Here is a 19,116-nt window from a genome sequence, read left to right as displayed (position 1 = left end):
GGAAGTATCGTAACACAAAGCGACAAAAACGTCCGCCGGTTGTACGCAGAGATCATCTATCAGCTCAGACATCGCTGCTAAACAAGAAATGATAACATGGATTTCAACAATTTCACACAATACATGATGATTCAAAAAATATTGGCACCCATCAATCACTAAGTGGAGAATTACGAGAGACGGGTACCAATGAAAATGGCGCGAGAATTCTTAAAAATGGGCGCAAGGTTACTTAGAGGCAGTTATTTTTCGTAATGGAAGACGATAACGAAAAATCGGGTGTGCGCGTGAGTGTGTTCGTGTGCGACATAAAATAGCTTAGGCATTATAGTGTATTTTGTCAGTGCCCCTTAAAAATATGTACGATATGAATTTTGTATATATTTATAGGAACGTATCATTAGATATTATCAGGGTTTTGTTAATCTCCTTAAAATGCCTCATCTAAATTTTCATGGTACATGCACCTAAAAGCAATCAATTAACGTATCATGGGTAGAGATCAAATTAGTGGTTTTTTATTGAAAACATGTTTAAAAAATTTCGAATAGTATATGTAAATATTCTTGGTTTGGAAATTAATACATTAATTTAATAACGTAAAAATTGGAAAATATTTAAACAATTTAAGAGAAATATTTTTTTTTCTTAGTTTTTGAATGGAATTGATGTAAAACAAAATCATTTGGAATATAATGCTTTAATGTCAAACTTGTAAATATGATATATATCTTTATTTTATGGTATATAACTTGTAATATAGAAACCGGTATCCAATTTTATTCATGTTTAATATTAAAATAGTTATGTGGTAGATATACATTTCTGATCACTGGTGTTATTTCATTTAAGTAAAAGTAGTTGAATTTCGAAATAATGAGTGTTAGTTCTTGTGAGTTTGGCGTAATAGTTGTTCCTACTAATAAATCTTTTCCATATATAAACCTAATATTCTAACAGCCAGACCTTATATCGCGGAGCTAATCCTTACGTAATATTTCGTTTCATATGGTAACCCAAATTTATACAATTCTTACGTATACGTCTCTTTTATTAAAGTTAAACAATTTTGTTTATTAAGCTTAAATGTAATAATAAATCTTTTGCGTCCTGTGCGGAAATAATTTTATCATCCTATTCAGTTATTTGTTCCATTTGTTAAAAGCAGATAATACACTCACTATACAAGTAACGAACTTTATGTTAGTCTCAGTTCAGTCGTCGGCCATAACAGTGGTTAAACTCTGCCTGTTGTGTAGTCTACACTTACTAACTCCTGTTAATGGTTACTAAGCTCTAACTCTCAATAACGAATGCGTTATTTTCAATCCGATTATACTTACACTTGAACGTGCCTTTTACAGTTACTTCCAACGAAACAACCCTGTAATCAACTATAGGCACAATATTTATTCATATCGATCTATACATAGGTCTATATAGGACTCTAATAAGTCGTCTAAGTTACAATTTGTTACAATAAAAATAATGCCAAAACAAAGATATGGGCTTTTATTAATTGTAAAATAATTTAAACGTCATCACAAGGTACCACATTAAAACTCACTGATTTATTTTTTTCTACAAATCTTATTAATGTTAATACAATATAAATACCTAAATGTATATGTTATAAATAAATAGCATGTACTTTTCTTTTTTACTGCGAAAATGAGTAACCCTAAATTTCATTTAGTTCTGTAAGGAATTTTGTGCTCGATTTCCAAGTAGGGTATGGTTGGGGGTAGGAGATCGTGTCGTCGTCAAAGCGAGATCTATGTCTTATTAATGCCACTTTTAAAGTACTCTTTCTGATTCAGAAAAAAGACTGGGAGTTTGTACAAAAACACCCATAAGAAATCCAATTGTGATGCTTAAATCATAATAGAGTATTGGTAGTTTCTATTTTCAAGATTTTTAAATTATATGAATGATAACAAACTTCATGTAATTTAGATATTTTTAATGCGGTTTACATGAAAATATACTTCAGTAAATCATAGCATTATAATTTGTAAAACATTTAACATATTTCGTGTATTGGAAAAACATTTTATAGAATGTATTTATTATTCCTGGACTTTAATGTAATTACGAAGAAGACCGTTTTTTATTCTGGTGTTATGTTTTATCTCTAGCTATTAAAGTAAACTTTATATTTTTAGACACGATGATAATGGGGGTAGGGTAAAAGTTCCAGTCCTGATTAGGTGAAGCAGTAACCAAGAGCAGCGGATAATAGAGATGAATGTATTGTACAGGAGAAAGCTGTAATTTTCTGTGGTCGTGACCTGAAATATCCAAACTATAAGTGAAACATGAAATCGATGAACTTACACGTTTATTATGTTCCTTGTTCTCTTTTGTAGATATATGCATTTCCCTACATTAAACTGTTAGATAACACATAGATTTTTTACCTTTTAACATTAATTTATACAAAAAAACATAAATAATAATCAAAATATATAAAATAATGTATTTTCTTTCTCCTCTTTTACTTTTCGATCTACGGAAACGAATTAACAACACTAGGTTCGCATATCTATTGAGTTCCAATTTCAGTCAGGAAGTCGTTAGCCAGGTATCAGTGTTTAAGCATATAGCTTAAATATCCATTAAGTGTAGAAATATGTATTAAAAGAGATATTGATTGTCATGTGGGTCAGTTTTTCTAGTTCATTAAATAGAAGGGTATCGGCTGGCCCGAAATCCCAACATGACACTTTCCTAAATATATTCTAAGCAAATATGTTCGCAGATGTGATAATAATTTAATATTATTAGTATTTTTATTTTAAACCCTATTTAAATTAATTAAAGACACCTGATAAACCAAGCCGATTTTTAAAGAGTGAATACAAAGCCATCGTTACATAAATGTGTTACGTTAGGGGAAGGTTATCTTTAAGATACCAGCCTTGTGTATGCAGTCCTCTGTCAACTCAAAAGCCTTGAGTTAATGAAACCACGGCTTTGTCTTTTCCTGTCATACATGGGTTTCTCAAGATGCGTTGAATATTAATGAAATGGTTAGTTTTCCCATTGTTACACCATGTTTTCACGAGTGGAGAATTTTTTTCAAAATACATGGTTTATGAGTAGTCACAATACAAATTAAACATATTTGTAGTTAACCTGAACTCTTTTTGGAGAATGTATTTAAAAATAGTGCAGATATAAACACTTAAAATAATAACCTTTCTCTAAGGAACGATGTTCTCATAGCTATCTCAGTAGTTTTATCACATTGATCTAAATGAAACTGTGGGAAATGTAAGTTTAGGATTAATAAGCATATACCTAAGTGATAAGGACAAATAATAATTTCTGAAGAATTTTTTATACAGGTTATTAATTTCTGGTACGGTAGGGAAGATATGGCATTTTATTCTTAGCACGAATATTCAAACTATTGTATTATTAGAACTTAAAATTGTTGTATTATTATTTGTAAAACACAACAAAGACTGAATAGGTCGTTGTTCTACCACTGATGTTTTGTCAGATTGGTTGATCAGTCAATATTTAAAATAAAAAGAAGTAACCGAAGAATTTTATTACTATCCACATTAATTTCGTGTTAGAGCTACAGACAAACCAAGCTTCTCTCGTAGTCACGCAGTGTAATATAACATGAACGAATTGATTCTGCTCTAATATACTATATGTTATCTGGCTGGGGTTCTTGAACAATGATATATGATATTGTATGTACGTGTTTCCCTGAGTCAAACCTATGGGTAAACACGTGTTTCAGGCAGATGGCTTGAAATATAATAAAATCGGTGCGATCCATCGTGTTTTCAATATATATTTTACCTGCTGTGTTCAAAGTCCTGATTAAAAGTATGTTTGTACGTGTTAAAACTGTGTCAGGGCAATTTTGAAACTATGAAACAGCCAAATTTTCAATACGTTGGGTATGCTGTGTAAAATAACAGGATGCTATTGATTCCGCTCTAACATCCTGTATGTAACCTTTCAGGGGTGATAGAAACTTTAAATATTACTTGTATATGTTTTCATTTTTACATAGCTACAAAATAGTAGACGTTTCAATCATTGAAGTATAAACTCAAATAAACTCAAATAACTCAAATAAATTTTATTTTCAAAAACAAATTTCCAACACTTGTACATGTTAATGCATGAAAATTGACAGCACGTAGAACAAAGTCTGTGCGTGCTGTCCAGTTCAAATCTAGAATGTACAAAGTATTAATAATAAAATAAGAAATGCTATATGTTAATGAAAAATAAATAAATAAAAACAGAAAATGAACTAAAGGAAACTTTAACTAAAAAATAAAAACTTGACAGTCTATACATAAATTTAAAGTATAACATTTAATCAGAATCACACAAAAATTCTAGAATATTCTGTCTTAGCACGCATTTAAATCAAACACGGTAAAAACAAATGAAGATGGACAAACAAAAAATACATTATCTCAGAGACGATGACGCACGGATGACAGTGATGAGTGGAAGTTAATGACTGTACTGTATCGGTAAAGTTAGTAATAAGCAATGATTTCGTTGTTTCATTGGTAACGGTAAGTGGGGGAGAGGAGGGCCTCAGCACCGTCCGGACCGATCATACGAAGCCAGGCAGTGACCAGCCGCTTGAAGCCACTAACAGGCTCGTCCTGCAGGTCCCTTATCACAGAAGGCAAGTGTCTGTACAGTGTATTGGCGACATAGTATGCGTTAGTGAGGTTAATAGACAGTTTAAATTAAAGGGACCTGCAAGCCCCACACTCACAGCGTTTCTTGTAGGGTAACTGTGAACAATAGGGGTGAGGACGGCATCTTTATGAGAGTAGGTGTAGACCAGTACAGTCCTAATAAATAACTGCCTAATTGTAAAAATATCAGTCTCCATAAATAACAGAGTAGATGAATATTGTCTTTGTTTATTAAAAGCTGCTTTTATTATTGATTTTTTGAATAACATTTAATGGTTCTAATGTAGTTTTATAGGCCCCTCCCCATGCGATGATACCGTATTGTAAAATGGACTGTACATACGCAAAGTAAACTGTTTTTAACTCATTATAATATAGAATTTGGCCTAATTGACGAAATATATAAATTAATTTCCTTAATTTGGACTTTATACAATTAACGTGAGGTTCCCACTTGAGTTTTTGCATCAATAATTACACCGAGATACTTGTACTGGTCCACCCTCTCTATCAGCTGGCAATCACATACAGTATTGAGAGAGTCACCGCACGAGTGTAGCAGCAGCCGCAGGTCCGCAGGTGGCCCGCTCGCAGCGCGTAGTGCGATCGGTAAAACACTTTGTTTTACTGGCATTCATAGTTAACATATTGTCAGAAAACCATTTATGTAATAAATTTAATTCTTGGGAAGCAGTTTCATATACTTCATGCCAAGTTTTTTCGCTATGAATTACCACTGTATCATCTGCAAACAGGAGTAGTTTTCCTGTGAGATTCAGTTTATCTAGGTTATTTATATACACTAAAAATAATAAAGGATCTAACGTACTTCTCACAGTACTTTACCGACCGCACTTAGCAATGAAATCGGTCTGTAATTGTTCATATCGGATTTATCATTAGACTTATACAAAGGTATTACTTTGGCCTAATTTTAATTTGTTTGGGAAAACTCCTGAGGTAAAAACTGAGATTGATTAAATGTTTGATCGGTGGTAAAAAGATTCTTAATATTATTTTTTTAAAACAGATGTAGGAATTTTCATCGACCCCGGAGCAGAGCCACCGCGTAATCCGGCAACGCATCTCTCCACCTGGCTGTCTGTTACCGGCATCAGCCGGAACACATGATCGGTTCCTATAGGCGACATCATCCACGAGGGGCGGGTCGCCGGACCGCGGCAACTTCTTTGCTAAATGTGAACCTACATTAGAAAAAAGAAAATATTAAAAGAGTTTGCCACAGCCTTAACTTCAGCGCCCCCATGATCTGAAGCCTGCAGGAAGTTGTGAATGGGGAATGGGGTATTGGATCGTGCCCCACCGCTAATTTCATTGATAACTTTCCAAAACATTTTGGACAGTTCGATGAATTTGTAATTTTTTCTCTATAATAAGCTGCCTTTGTCTTTTTTATCTCTTTCGCCAAGTTATTCCTTTAAGTTTTAAAATAATTTTTTGAGCGTATCATTAAAATGGTTGCCCTTTTTAATGTTTTACTAAGTTTGTCTCGTTTTCTGATAGATTGAATTAGATTTACTGTTATCCACAGTTTAAGCTTTTTGTTGCGCGTACTGTTTCTTTTCGGTTTAAGAGATAAATTTTTTAGATCTTCAAGAGATTGTAAAAATATGTCACAGCAAACGTTAACGTCTTCCTGCTGCAGCACGTGGTCCCATGACTGCTCCCCCAACAGTTTCTGTAGTAGCTCATGGTCCAGGTAAGTGTCAATGTCACTATTAAGACGGGTGCGGGGAGCTCTGGCGCTCCATCCCGGCCAGCACCGCGTATTGGTCAGTCAAGTCAGTAGTTAGAACTCCGGCAGTTACAGCATTACAGTCAGAGTGTTTTATAAAAATATGATCAATGCAAGTTGTAGACTGTTCTGTTACTCTTGTGGGTTTGTTAATGCATTCTATAAATCCTACTCCGCATAGGATATTTAAATTTAAGTCTTTCTCATTTACATTTTTACTTGATGTTAAAGTGTCTATGTTTGTGTCGCCTGTAAAAATATAAGTCGTGTTTTCGTTGATTGTAGAATAATACTGTTGTAAGTCGTCAAAAACAAGTTTGCAGTTCATCGACGGGCTGCGGTACACCGCCAGTACACTGTAAGGTCGACCGTCAGTTTCAAAGTTCAGTTGCAGTCCTGTCGCCTCCCCCAAAGTAATCTGTTGTACAACCCCGCGCAAATTCAGTATTCAAGTAAATAACCACTCCATCATTTCTGTTCCCAATTGTTTGTAGTGCTATAAATATCATAATTTTCTAGAGAAACTAAACTTTTATAATTGTCAATCCATGCTTCAGTAAGAATAATAATGTCAAATTTAATATTTAAACTTTCAATACAAATTAGTAAACTGTCTATATTTTTAAAGTAGCTGCGAATATTAAAATGGATCAGTTTTAAAACGTTAGTGTCCAGTACTGAATTTATTTAAAGTATTGCTTAACGTCATTGTGTGAGTCAAATTGTTCACAGTAAACACGTCGGTAACTGTCAAGTAAGTCAAGTGGCAGTACGTCACCATTCATCCGCCTACAACGTCCGCCGCCGCATCGCCAACCACGCTGATTATTTAATGATTTTGTTTCAGAAGAAAAAAAAAACAAATAAATTAAAAAAATATATATATTAAAAACAAAAGTTAGTTTTACTGAGTGCAGTAATTTAAACACGTGCCATTACAAACAGTACAAAATAAAATAAAATACAACTCAACACACAAAGTCATACTCAAAGTTACAAAATGTAACATTAATATAAAACGAATTGCTTATGAGATAAAAAAATCAATACAGTAATATTAAAATAGATAAAATTTAAAAATTTAAACGATTGCCTACATGTAGAAAAATTTTTACACAACTATGAAATATGAGCTTAAAATAACTTCCTTTAGTGATAACAAGGGGTTTTCTCTTTTAAATTGTAACTAATTCAAATAACATTGAAGTACTAAATAAAAACAACAGTTCACTTTGTGTAAGTTTAACTAATTAAAATATACTATTATGTTTAATGTAATCAGGTTGAAAGTTAAAATTGCGAATGTGAGGAAATATAGAAAAAAAACGTAAATTTTAAACATAGATCCGTATATAAACTCATATAAATAACTTTATTGTAAAAATAATATATTCAGCTACTTTTCAAATTAATTAAAGTATACTGTTTACAAGCAATCTGTTACTAGTAATAACTAATGCTTAAATAAATGTAATATAAATAAAATGTCACTGTTATGGAATAATGTCTTTTAAATTGGAGTTTAGCGTAAGATAAAATTGTAATAGAAACAAAACTTAAATCCTCAAAACATAGCTACAATATAAAATAAAATTATAACTCTTTTATATGATCAGAAACTGTTCTAAAATTATTTTAAAGAAAATAAAATCTGCATAATATTTTAAACAGTCTCCTACGACTAACAAAATAATAAAATAACAATGAAACGTTAAATAAATATTGGCTGTATATTGTAAGGTACTGTATACTGTATTAAAAGAAAATAAATCATATCTTTGAATTATGAAAGGGGTGGAAATATTACTATGTGATTGTATTGGAATAATATGAATTGATAATTGTTTTGTTTTAATATTATAAATGATCAAGTAATAAAAATTAAGAAAAATTCAGAGTATAAACTAAAAAATGTACTATTTCATTGATAAGCAAGAAAACCAAATTGTAATGTTATTATTTATAATAAAACAGGTTTACCGTACCTTAATTTACCTCTTTACAATAAAAGTTGGTCTAGGTCCTCTGGGGGTCCTGAGTAAGGTAGGAGGACAGTCCGGGTGTGCAGTCTTCCTGGCGAACACTCTGCAGTCACGGGTCCAGGCGAAGGCTAGCCTTTTCTCCCTTACATGTCTCCTGGCTCGGCCGAGTAACATCTTGAAGTGAGGGTGTGAGATGGTCGTTAATGTAGATAGGTGTCGCAGGCCAAGAGTCGACAAGCGCCGCAGCATTGAGTCTGTCACGGCCTTCCCTCGCTGCACGCATCCAGTCCATTTTGTCGTCTCGGGATATGAATTTTACTATAATCGAGGGATGAGTTTGCCCGTCCCTCGTAGGCAGTCTGTGGGCCACTGACACATCCCGTCTGTTAAAGTCCCAGTTTTAAGACCTTTGCGAGCTTACTGAGGACACTATGAACATTCTCTCCTCGAGTTAGCGAATTCCAACGATCTCGACATTGTCTCTTCTGGAATACTGTTCCATTTCCCGCACTTGCTTATGAAGTTCGGCCATCCCCTTGCTGAGCTCCCTATTTTCCTGTTCCAACTTGGGCATACTCGGATTTTCTTACTTCGTTTTCGGATACAAGAGAAGTCAGGGTTGTCTGCATTGCTCCAATGGTGTTGTTAACCCCCTCCAACTCTTTCTGAACTCCGACAATGGCAGGTCTTCACTTCAGTGATTTGCGACCCTAGGTTTTTACCCAGACACTGAAAAGCATCCAGCAGCGTGGCGAGAGAAGGCTCCGGAATCCCGCGGCTGTCGTGGCTCACCGAAGATGCTGTCTCGGATCCGCACGCATCACACTTCCAAGCGGCCTTTTTACGCACAGATAACTTTTTTTAAAAGAATCCATAGAATCTATACGTGTACAACCCGGATGGAACAGTCCTTTGCACTCTGCACACGTCAAAGCTTGTGCAGCATCAATAATGTCGTTAGAGCACTTTGTACACGCAGGCATAATTGTAAATTTAGTAATTGTAACTTAATACTACTCGAAAAGAAAAATAATAAAAAATAGTAATAAACACACGGTGACTGCACGCAAGACAGGCGGCGACACGGCGGAACAGGACTGGCCGTACTAGATAAGAGCGGGCAAAGAGCGATCCGCACTGGCTGACATCTAGATAAGAACTGATGACGGGTTAAGTTACCTGTCACGTGTTTTGAACCTTGAAATATGACAGGTACGATTTAAAATTGTTTTTCTTCCAGTTGTCACTCAACACTCGACTGACGTTTGTAACTTAAATGTTACTTTTACATGTTAAAAGCATATAAAACAAAGTGAATGAGAAAGCATTTGCTTTGGTTGTTCCACAGATACATTGACCCATAAAAGTTCACACTTGTTGCTTGACAACTAACGGTAGAAAAAAGATCAAATGATAAATAAATTTCTAAGCAAATGACTGCATGACGACGAGCAAACAGTGCAATATTTAAGCTTGGTATATATTTACGTTTACAGAAAAAAATCATTTGGAGAAAGATGTCATCTACAGAATTTAAGTCATGCAATAAATTACAATTTCTACATACAGAGTTTGTACTGAATATACGAAAGAGATGGAGTGAAGATCTGTCAGGTTGTATTATAAATAATTGAGATTCCAAAGTTTAACTGAAAATTTATTTGTGGCAAAAAAACCTTAAAAATACCACTTATATATCTTAAAACATATGCCTTTGTACCGATGCTGCCAAAGTAGAATAAGAATGAACTAAAATGGTATGGGTATGGTGAAATAGTATGGTATGGTATGGGTGGACCTGGTAGTTCCAAAGGAAATTTGGAAATTTGTCTACGAACATTAATCTTTATTGTTGTAAATGTCCATCCGAGGAATCTAACCATGTCTCGTTGAAATCTGTAATTCAGTAGGCTCGTACAATTTCTCAAAGTGGTTAGCCTATTTCTTTCTTTTCTGTACGAATGTCTTTCTGTCCGCTGGACTTTTTAAGAATGAAATTTGTTATAACTTGAAATTTTGCTTACATCATAAGCGTATACGTAGTGTGTTGCACTCTTACACAGTTCATTACAAAATCTTTAATAAATCTACCGATACCTTAATTCATTCCGTTAAACTTTTTGGGAGATTTTGTAAAATTATATTGTAGTTGCAATGGTATAAATTTTTTGTATCTATCTGTATTACATATAGTCCGTAATTATTACCTAATTTAACCATAAAACATGTATCGAGTATTGAACAGTAATAAATTGAACCATTCATTAAATATAACAGCGTGTTATTGATACTTCGTACTTTTAGTAATCTTCATTACTTGCTTATGGCTTTTGCCATATTGGTAAGAGACAAAAAGTATATATATATATATATATATATATATATATATATATATATACTATATATATATATATATATATATATCAAATAAGCATTATAAACAAATACACTAGATTATAAAATTTAATCTTTATTTAATTGCGACTCCCACGGAATGAAAACTAATTCTATACTGTTTGAAAAAAATACCACTTAAGGGTTGTTAATGTTAAATTTATCCAGCCTGCCTAGATTTGATGCTCAGAATGAGGTTTTGGTGACGAGTTCTTAGGAGATTATTATGAGCCCTGAGCTCCGAAGGCCCGTTCAACGGCAATATATAAGCATCTTGCAGTCCACGCTGGGTGTCAAAAACCTCCTCAGTGATCTATTTCGACTTTTCAGGATTATACATCCTTTCTGACAATTGGAAATGAAATATTGAAGTAAATGGTGAAAGTGTTTTAAAAATGTATAAACACATTATTTACTGAATGCGTTTGATATATGTTGTATCATGTCTGAGATTGGTACTTTAAATTGTAATATAATTTGAACTTTTGTATGTTTTGTAGGCTGAAAACTCATATGAATTTGAACTTATTTGTTGGTTTTTTTTTTGATAATTAGGAAGATAAAATAAAATTTGCTTAAGAGAGGCAGGTGTTAATGGTGTCTGATTATAAAAGTGGGACGGAAATTTAGTTATAATACTATCCAGACAGGAGCCACCATTAGATGACTTACGGGTAATACCGTGAATAGTTGGGACGGAATCAAAACTGTTCGATAAATCGGATAAATGTCTGAATTAATGATTTCATCAATTTTATTAAATACATCATCAATGAAGAGAAATTTGTGATCTCTGTTAAGAATGGTTAATACAACTTTAAGCTTTCTCATGAATAAGAACAAAGAGATCCAGGGATCGGTGTATGCACACCACTGTTGTCTTAATACTAGTGATATAGACCGCTGCAATCTCAAAGTGAAGCTCGACACCATGCTGATATCATTTCGTTATTTGATATTCATGATGAAATTCTTGCTTAAGTACCGCGACTCCAAACACGAATTTCTGCATTAAGATGAAATGACTTTGTAAACATTAAGTATGATTGTGTTACGTTATAATTGGTCAACCAATGTTCTGTAAGGCAAATAATATCTACATTATCGGCATGCAGCAGAGCTTCCAGCTCCCCTAATTTGTTTCTAATTCATTGCTTATTTTTATGCACAATCACTAGATAAGATGGAGTTATATTACTGTTTTAATTAACATAGGTATTTTTATATAACATTTATAACATAGTGATAACTCTTCTCGCCATCGTAAAAAATCCATCGCCATTGCCACAGTTTTCATTCCGTTATTAATTGATAGTACCATGGTAAGTAAATATTTACACATATTTAAATTTAATCATATTTTTATACTATTCATATAGTATTAAGTACTAAAAATATTTCTATGTTGATGTTCTATCACAATATTTAGACATTCAAAAGTATATATACTCCAAGGGGTTTACTCAAAACATAATATAGTGTGTATGAATATAAAAATGTATTGTTATACCTAAACAACAAATTAAAAATTATAAAGAGTCTGTTGAATTTAGATAAATACGCCTATGAAAGATGTGATATATTGGTACATGTATTCTAACTTTGCCAACTATTAAATAGCTTATAGTGAATTCACGTATAGAAATGTAGACAATTTTACAAAGCCAAATTTAATCATACTAAATATTAATATATTGTGTGGCAAGATATTTGTTCATAGATTTCACGTGTAGAAATTCAAGTTCTTCTGAAGACATTCATCTGCACAAAAATTCGTTCTACAGGGCGTCATTTTCATGTAAAATATTTTTGTATTATTCCCTTTCCAACCACCTGTCCATACGATTTAGTGAGAATGACACGAATTATATATTTTAAATTGGCTATTAAAACACAGCTACACCTGTTACGATATGTTGTGTTGCTTACTTCTACCATGTAGTATATATATTTTCAAAATATTAAAAATGTTTCATTACATTATTAGTTATAGCATCCAGTCCAATGGGTGAATATTTTTATAGTATAACAATATAAAAATAAAACAGATTAGAATACATTAACAGAGTTGAATATAACGGGAGAAATACAATTTAATATCAGTTGACGTGAGAGAAAAAGTTGGTAGGTGTCCAATACAAAACGCCGAGTGCTGTGACAGAGGGTAGTTTCCAATCATCCAGAGCTCTCATTGTGTCCTTTGTGAAGTTCGTTGAGGAGTTTAAAAGTTTCTGGAGTTAATCTCAAATGGAATTCAAACTTTACATAGTTATTTTTGTGCTAAAAAATAAAACTTCCTTTAGTTTTATTACTATAAACAATAAACCTTGTGACTGTCACAAGTAAGTAGTTTAAAGAGTCATTTTTAATTACTTACTGGTACATGGAAACCGTTTTATTTTCCGACTTCACGTGCCTGAAACTGCCCTTTAGGTGTAAATATTTGAATCTAAAATCGGTATTTCAGGGACAATCACATATCTCAGGACCTTTTGAAATGACCTTTAAAAATAATATTCTCATGGTGTCTCAGTTTTATAAAATAAAATTTAAAATATATTTAGTATTTTACCCAAATATGCACGTAAAAATTTCAAGATATTTTGTACATATCTCATTGATTTAATTAATAATTATAAAAAATTAATAATAGATTAATTAAAAGAGTGCCTTTTACTAGTGAAATTGGTTATGCTAAAAAATCTTAGGCACAGAAACCACCAGACACATAGTAGGATTTTATGAAAGCTTCAACTAATGATTGTACAGGAGCAACTACGGTCTGATCATATTATTCTTGTATATATCTCCCTGAGGAATATTTCAGAGTCTAATTTATTCCTTTGAATCAAATATTTTAGTTCTGATTAGCTAAATCAAGAAGAATGAAAGTGTAAACATAAAGAAATGTAATAAATAAATATAAATAATATCATTTTATTTTTAAATGGACATTTTATAATGATACGTTTAATTGAAATTTACAATACACTATAGTAGCATGAATCATATTCTCGAGAATTTTCTAGAATGTTATAATATTCTGTTTCAAAAATAACACGCAATAAATAGTATCCATGATTGCAATAATAATTAATCGATGTAAAAATAAGAATTTAACTATTTAGTTCCCAGAAGTTTAAAAATACTCAAAATAATCTAACGCCACACATTTAATAAAAAGTTTTTTACACGCTTTGAGTAGGTTTCAGTCATTACGTGTATTTCTGTAAAAATAAAAATACTAACAGTACAATATCTTTGCTAAGAGCCAATTGACCGTATAACTATTTCTCGAAAAATAAGTACAACACCCACAAACCTCAGTTCTTTCATTTTCGTTTCGCTCCTATATATATTTCCAATTACAAGTTTTTTTTTAAATATTGGATTATGTTATTGTTTCCTTAATGTCATATACAGCACATATGTAAAAAACCTTATATTGTCATAGTTACGGGTAAGGCATAGGAAGTATGTAATAAATATTTAAGCGTTGATTACCAGGAACTATTTTACATTATAGCGCACAATAAAGTAGTATTAAAAATATCAAGACTTTGTGTTTAGAAAAGGCCCACAATTCTAATAGTATATAAAATATTTTAATTTCACATGTGTTTTTAAGAAATAGAACAATTACAATAAATCATAATTACGGTATAAATAATGTTTAGAAGATTATTAGAAATTTCATGATCATAAAGTAGAGATAAACGATCATAACATTTGCATGATATAAGTGAAAGCCATATTTTAACGATATCTATTAAAATGCATCATATAAAAATGAAAAACATATCAAGTTAAATCATTTAGCAGTATATTTTACTATTTCAATACATGTTATTTGATATTTATATTATAACGTTTTTATTACAATATTAAACTTAGTCTAGTGATGTAAAAAGAAAAAGAAAATAATTGGTATAACTTTAACAAAATGTGAATTAAAATTTTTAAGAATCTATTAAATTATTATTCTATTACTGAAATTATGTATAAAAGCGTGTATTAATGTTTTAAAGTGATAGCGAATCGCGTAGCTAATATAATTGTACTTATGACAAGCTTGTGCATAATTATGTATTAAATAATTTATTTTTTCTTTGTATGCATGTATTTATGTCCTCGAACAGTACATCTTTAACATTTACCTAAGGCATAGTATTCTAATTTTGCATATAAATATAGCAAAGTTTATAATGCAACACGTTTTGTGACACACTCGTGACTTGTATTCTAAGTAATAATTATTTACTTTAGAACCATTATGCACGTTCATGTGGTTATTTTACAATGTACACCAGCAGCTTAAGTAAGAATGTACTCAAGATAATTACCTAGCAGGTGTTATAAATCTTGTATTTATTCTCGTATGTGTTGCAGGTGAAGAGTAAATATCCAGTTAGTGACTGTACACCTGTCTCGAGCCACAATCTTAATCAAACGTGACAGCACGTTTATCAAATTTTGTGCAATTAAAGCTCATTATCTATATTTTACCTTTTTAATTATGTTGGCTCTTATTTAATTTATATAGAAGTATAAAAAGCCAGCTCAGTATCACACAAACGCGTATTAATAATTATTTTATTTTTCACTAAATGGCATGGACTGGTCACTGAAAATATCAGGGTTTTTCTTTTGTTCGTATTCCTTTGTAATAAATATTTGCACACATCATACAACTTTATTCTACAATATAGGACAGATAAAACTGTTTTTGCCTATGTTAGCTTGTTTTCAGTCTTATAACTTAGGTTACTGTATCTAAGGTGAGGCTAATGTCAGTTTAGCTTTTATATATTGGCATGATACATGAGCAGGGTGAATGTTTATTCAGAAACTGAACTCAATATTTACTTCACTGTTTGGAAAGTTGTATATTTTAAATTAATTTTTATCTTTAGTAAATAGTATATTCATACACATTTCTTTTAAGTCTACATAATTTTACTCGTAGTCATTTTCTAATAAGACTAAAGAACAAGTTTTACTCCCAACTTTCAGTTTTAGATAAAATTACTCCATAAATAATCAAGCACATAAATTAAATGATTACATTTCAAACAAACTAAATTGATACAATTATTCCTGTAAAATGTGGAAATATTTAACAGGATTTTCAATTAATAAAATTCTCAAATTAACAATTTACCACTATGTTTACTTCACATATCCCTATTTAATTAAAAGATATTTATATAATATATTCCTCTAAAAATGGTCACATATTAGTTATACTTGTGTTTTATTATATTACGTATCATTATGCTACACCTGAAAGGATTTAAATAAACCTTTACATAATGAGGTAATAAAACAAAATGAACAATTTTATATAAAACAACGAATTTTATCGTTATAATTTGAGTAGATTTTAATAATATTTAAAATTTAGAGTCTACAACGTGTTAAAACTCTATATATCTCCAGTGTAAAGAGAGTAAAAGAAGTTTTTTTATTACTTCTTGTACATTCTCATAAACAATTTTAATTCCTTGACTTCCAGAAGTAACTTTAATGTCATTCAGCGAAAATCAGTTGTCTATTAGGATTATAAATATTAGTAGGCAAGTATTTACGAGTATTTTGCACTTTTTTACTAAAAAAGAACAGCGGTAAATTGAATGGAAAATTTATTTTGAAATCAAGGTATTAGAATTTAAAATTTTGTATTCTATAATTTTATATAGCCTTTGCTTAAACATTTAATTTCATTCTTTTTCGTATTCCCTCATTTATTAAGATTTATTCTTTTCAAAATTCTTGTTACCTCATAAAACTTACCTATATGGGTTTACGGACTGTGGAAGTACAATATAAAACTCATCAGTAACGTCCTTATATCAGACATAACAATTATTTTCTTTCACGTAAATGTATTAATGGCCTTTTATCAAATAAATTATACAGGGTATAAACTAAGTCGTGATACCATTAGAATATCCGGTCTTAGCTATTCTTCAAGGTTTTGTTACAATATAGTCCTAAGTGTTTATTTGCCCACAGCTTTGGCTAGAAACGTATAAGAGATCAATGTTTTGGGACATTTTATTTCTATTTAATAGACCTTTAAAGTTACTAGTGACGAGATAGGTATGTGTCTACTTTGTGTTCTTTTGGACATTAATAAGTATAAATTTGTCGCAAGTGGCAATTAAATTTTAAAAATTATGTGAAACACTACAAGAATAGGACAAAATCCCACATTTTGTTGGGATTTTGTCTAAAGGTGCCCAGTAATACTTCGGGAATTAATTTGATTCATTATTTTATTTTAAGAACACGCTTAAATTTAATTTAATTTAAATTTGTATTTATTGAGCAGATTTGTTATTAAGAAGAGAGTATTATTTTATAGTTAATATTATGATTTATACTAAAGAAACTTTTTAATAAGAAAATATTTTCTAAATTTTTTGATAATATAAATATTGAAAAATCGATAGCTAAGTGTTTTTAAATTGAGTATAATCTTAAAACACTTCAACATTATTTAATAGGCATAGTTTATAGTTAGAGTTCATAACTTCTCAGCCATAACTAATAAAACAATTGTTATACTAATATAGAGATTTATTTACAACTTTATCCTCGAAATTAGTCTAGGATTTTGTGATCGAAAGCCTAAATCTTCATAGTATTTTAATAACGGCGAAGGTTCTAAATAGATAGTTCAATCCGATAGAAATACATCCAGGCACATCAGTATTTAATTTACGCACTGCATATTTGGAGATTGAAATTAGTATGAGAAGGAAAGGTATTTCTGTATAAATAAGAATTTATTTCTACAAATAATACATTTATCCATTCAAGTGTTAGCAATGCAAAGTAACACAAAGCGACCTAATTACTGGCGCTAAAGTATCAGGTGATTCCCATCAGCTGTTTGAGTAAACATTTGCAGAAACGTGTCAATATTACCACACAATTACCAACCTACTGATTCATCTTCATTTACTGAACGAGACGTATCATTAATAATTACTAACCTGGATTATGATAAATCCACTTATGTTTAAATTCAATTATGCCTTATATATATATATATATATATATATATATATATATATATAAAACACACACACACACACACACGCATATATATATATATATATATATATATATATATACATATATAATAGAAAAGTAGTTTATTACGACAACACACTCATATGAAAATTTTAATTAGACAATAAATTAATAAGACATATTTATTATATTACAAATTTAATAATAACAAACCGCCTGACTTAAAATTATATGTCTTAAACTGTATTGTCTATTTAAATTATTAGAAAAATACATGGAAATGTTCAATAATGTTATATTAGCTATTCTTCCCTTGAAAAATATAAAATAAGATATATGCAAAGTATTTCGTCTGGAAGTGTCAAATAATAGTTTATAAATATTTAATTAGCAATAAACATATAAGTTGTGTTTAAATATTTAAATCTTTTAATACTTTCGTTTATCTCCTTATGTTATCTCCGTTTATCTCCTATTAATATCGAACAACCAAGGAAATATTTAGTATTTACAGTACTTAAACATCACCAATTATTGACCAATCGAATTGGATTGTTTAGTATACGCCTCAGAGACGTCTGCTCATTTATAGATTTACGTGAACTATAAACATTGTTAATTTAAAAAAAAAAACTGATACATCATGGTTGAGACGAATAATTCTTCTTCTTCTTTATATCTCTATAAACCTAAGACATATGATTATATAACAAATCATTAACATTGTCGTTGTTAACTCATTAAAGCTGTAGTCGATATCAATACATTGTAATATTCAAAATTGTATTTCTGTGTGAGAAATAATAGTAAGTCAATTCCTAGATAGTGCCTTAAAGGGAAATGATAGGCAGCAGTTTAAATTCACTGTATATTACCTAACTGTAACAATTATCTGAATAAGACACATTTTCACCTGTACTATTATTTTTCAAAAGTAGTCGGCAAATAATGTTGGTTTTTATTTTATAATTTCATCACATTTTTAATAACAATTAATCTAAAAATATAAATATGTTTAAAATTGTATATTTTCCAAAATATCGAGTTCTCGTTTTATAAAAAAGAATCTGTGTTTTGTGATATATTTTAGGTATCCAATGCTGATGTGTACATACAACCCAGTGCTAACTGTTACAATTCAATCAAAAATCAAGTCTATTAACGTTAACGAGACCAATAACAGCCAGTCGCCTTAATTATCTGTAATGGTAGCTAACAGTTTCGGTAACCTAATCCCTGCTGATGAGTAATC

Source organism: Homalodisca vitripennis, chromosome 5 (genome assembly GCF_021130785.1).
Source record: "Homalodisca vitripennis isolate AUS2020 chromosome 5, UT_GWSS_2.1, whole genome shotgun sequence".
Classification (NCBI taxonomy): domain Eukaryota; kingdom Metazoa; phylum Arthropoda; class Insecta; order Hemiptera; family Cicadellidae; genus Homalodisca; species Homalodisca vitripennis.
This window is presented reverse-complemented; position numbering follows the sequence as displayed.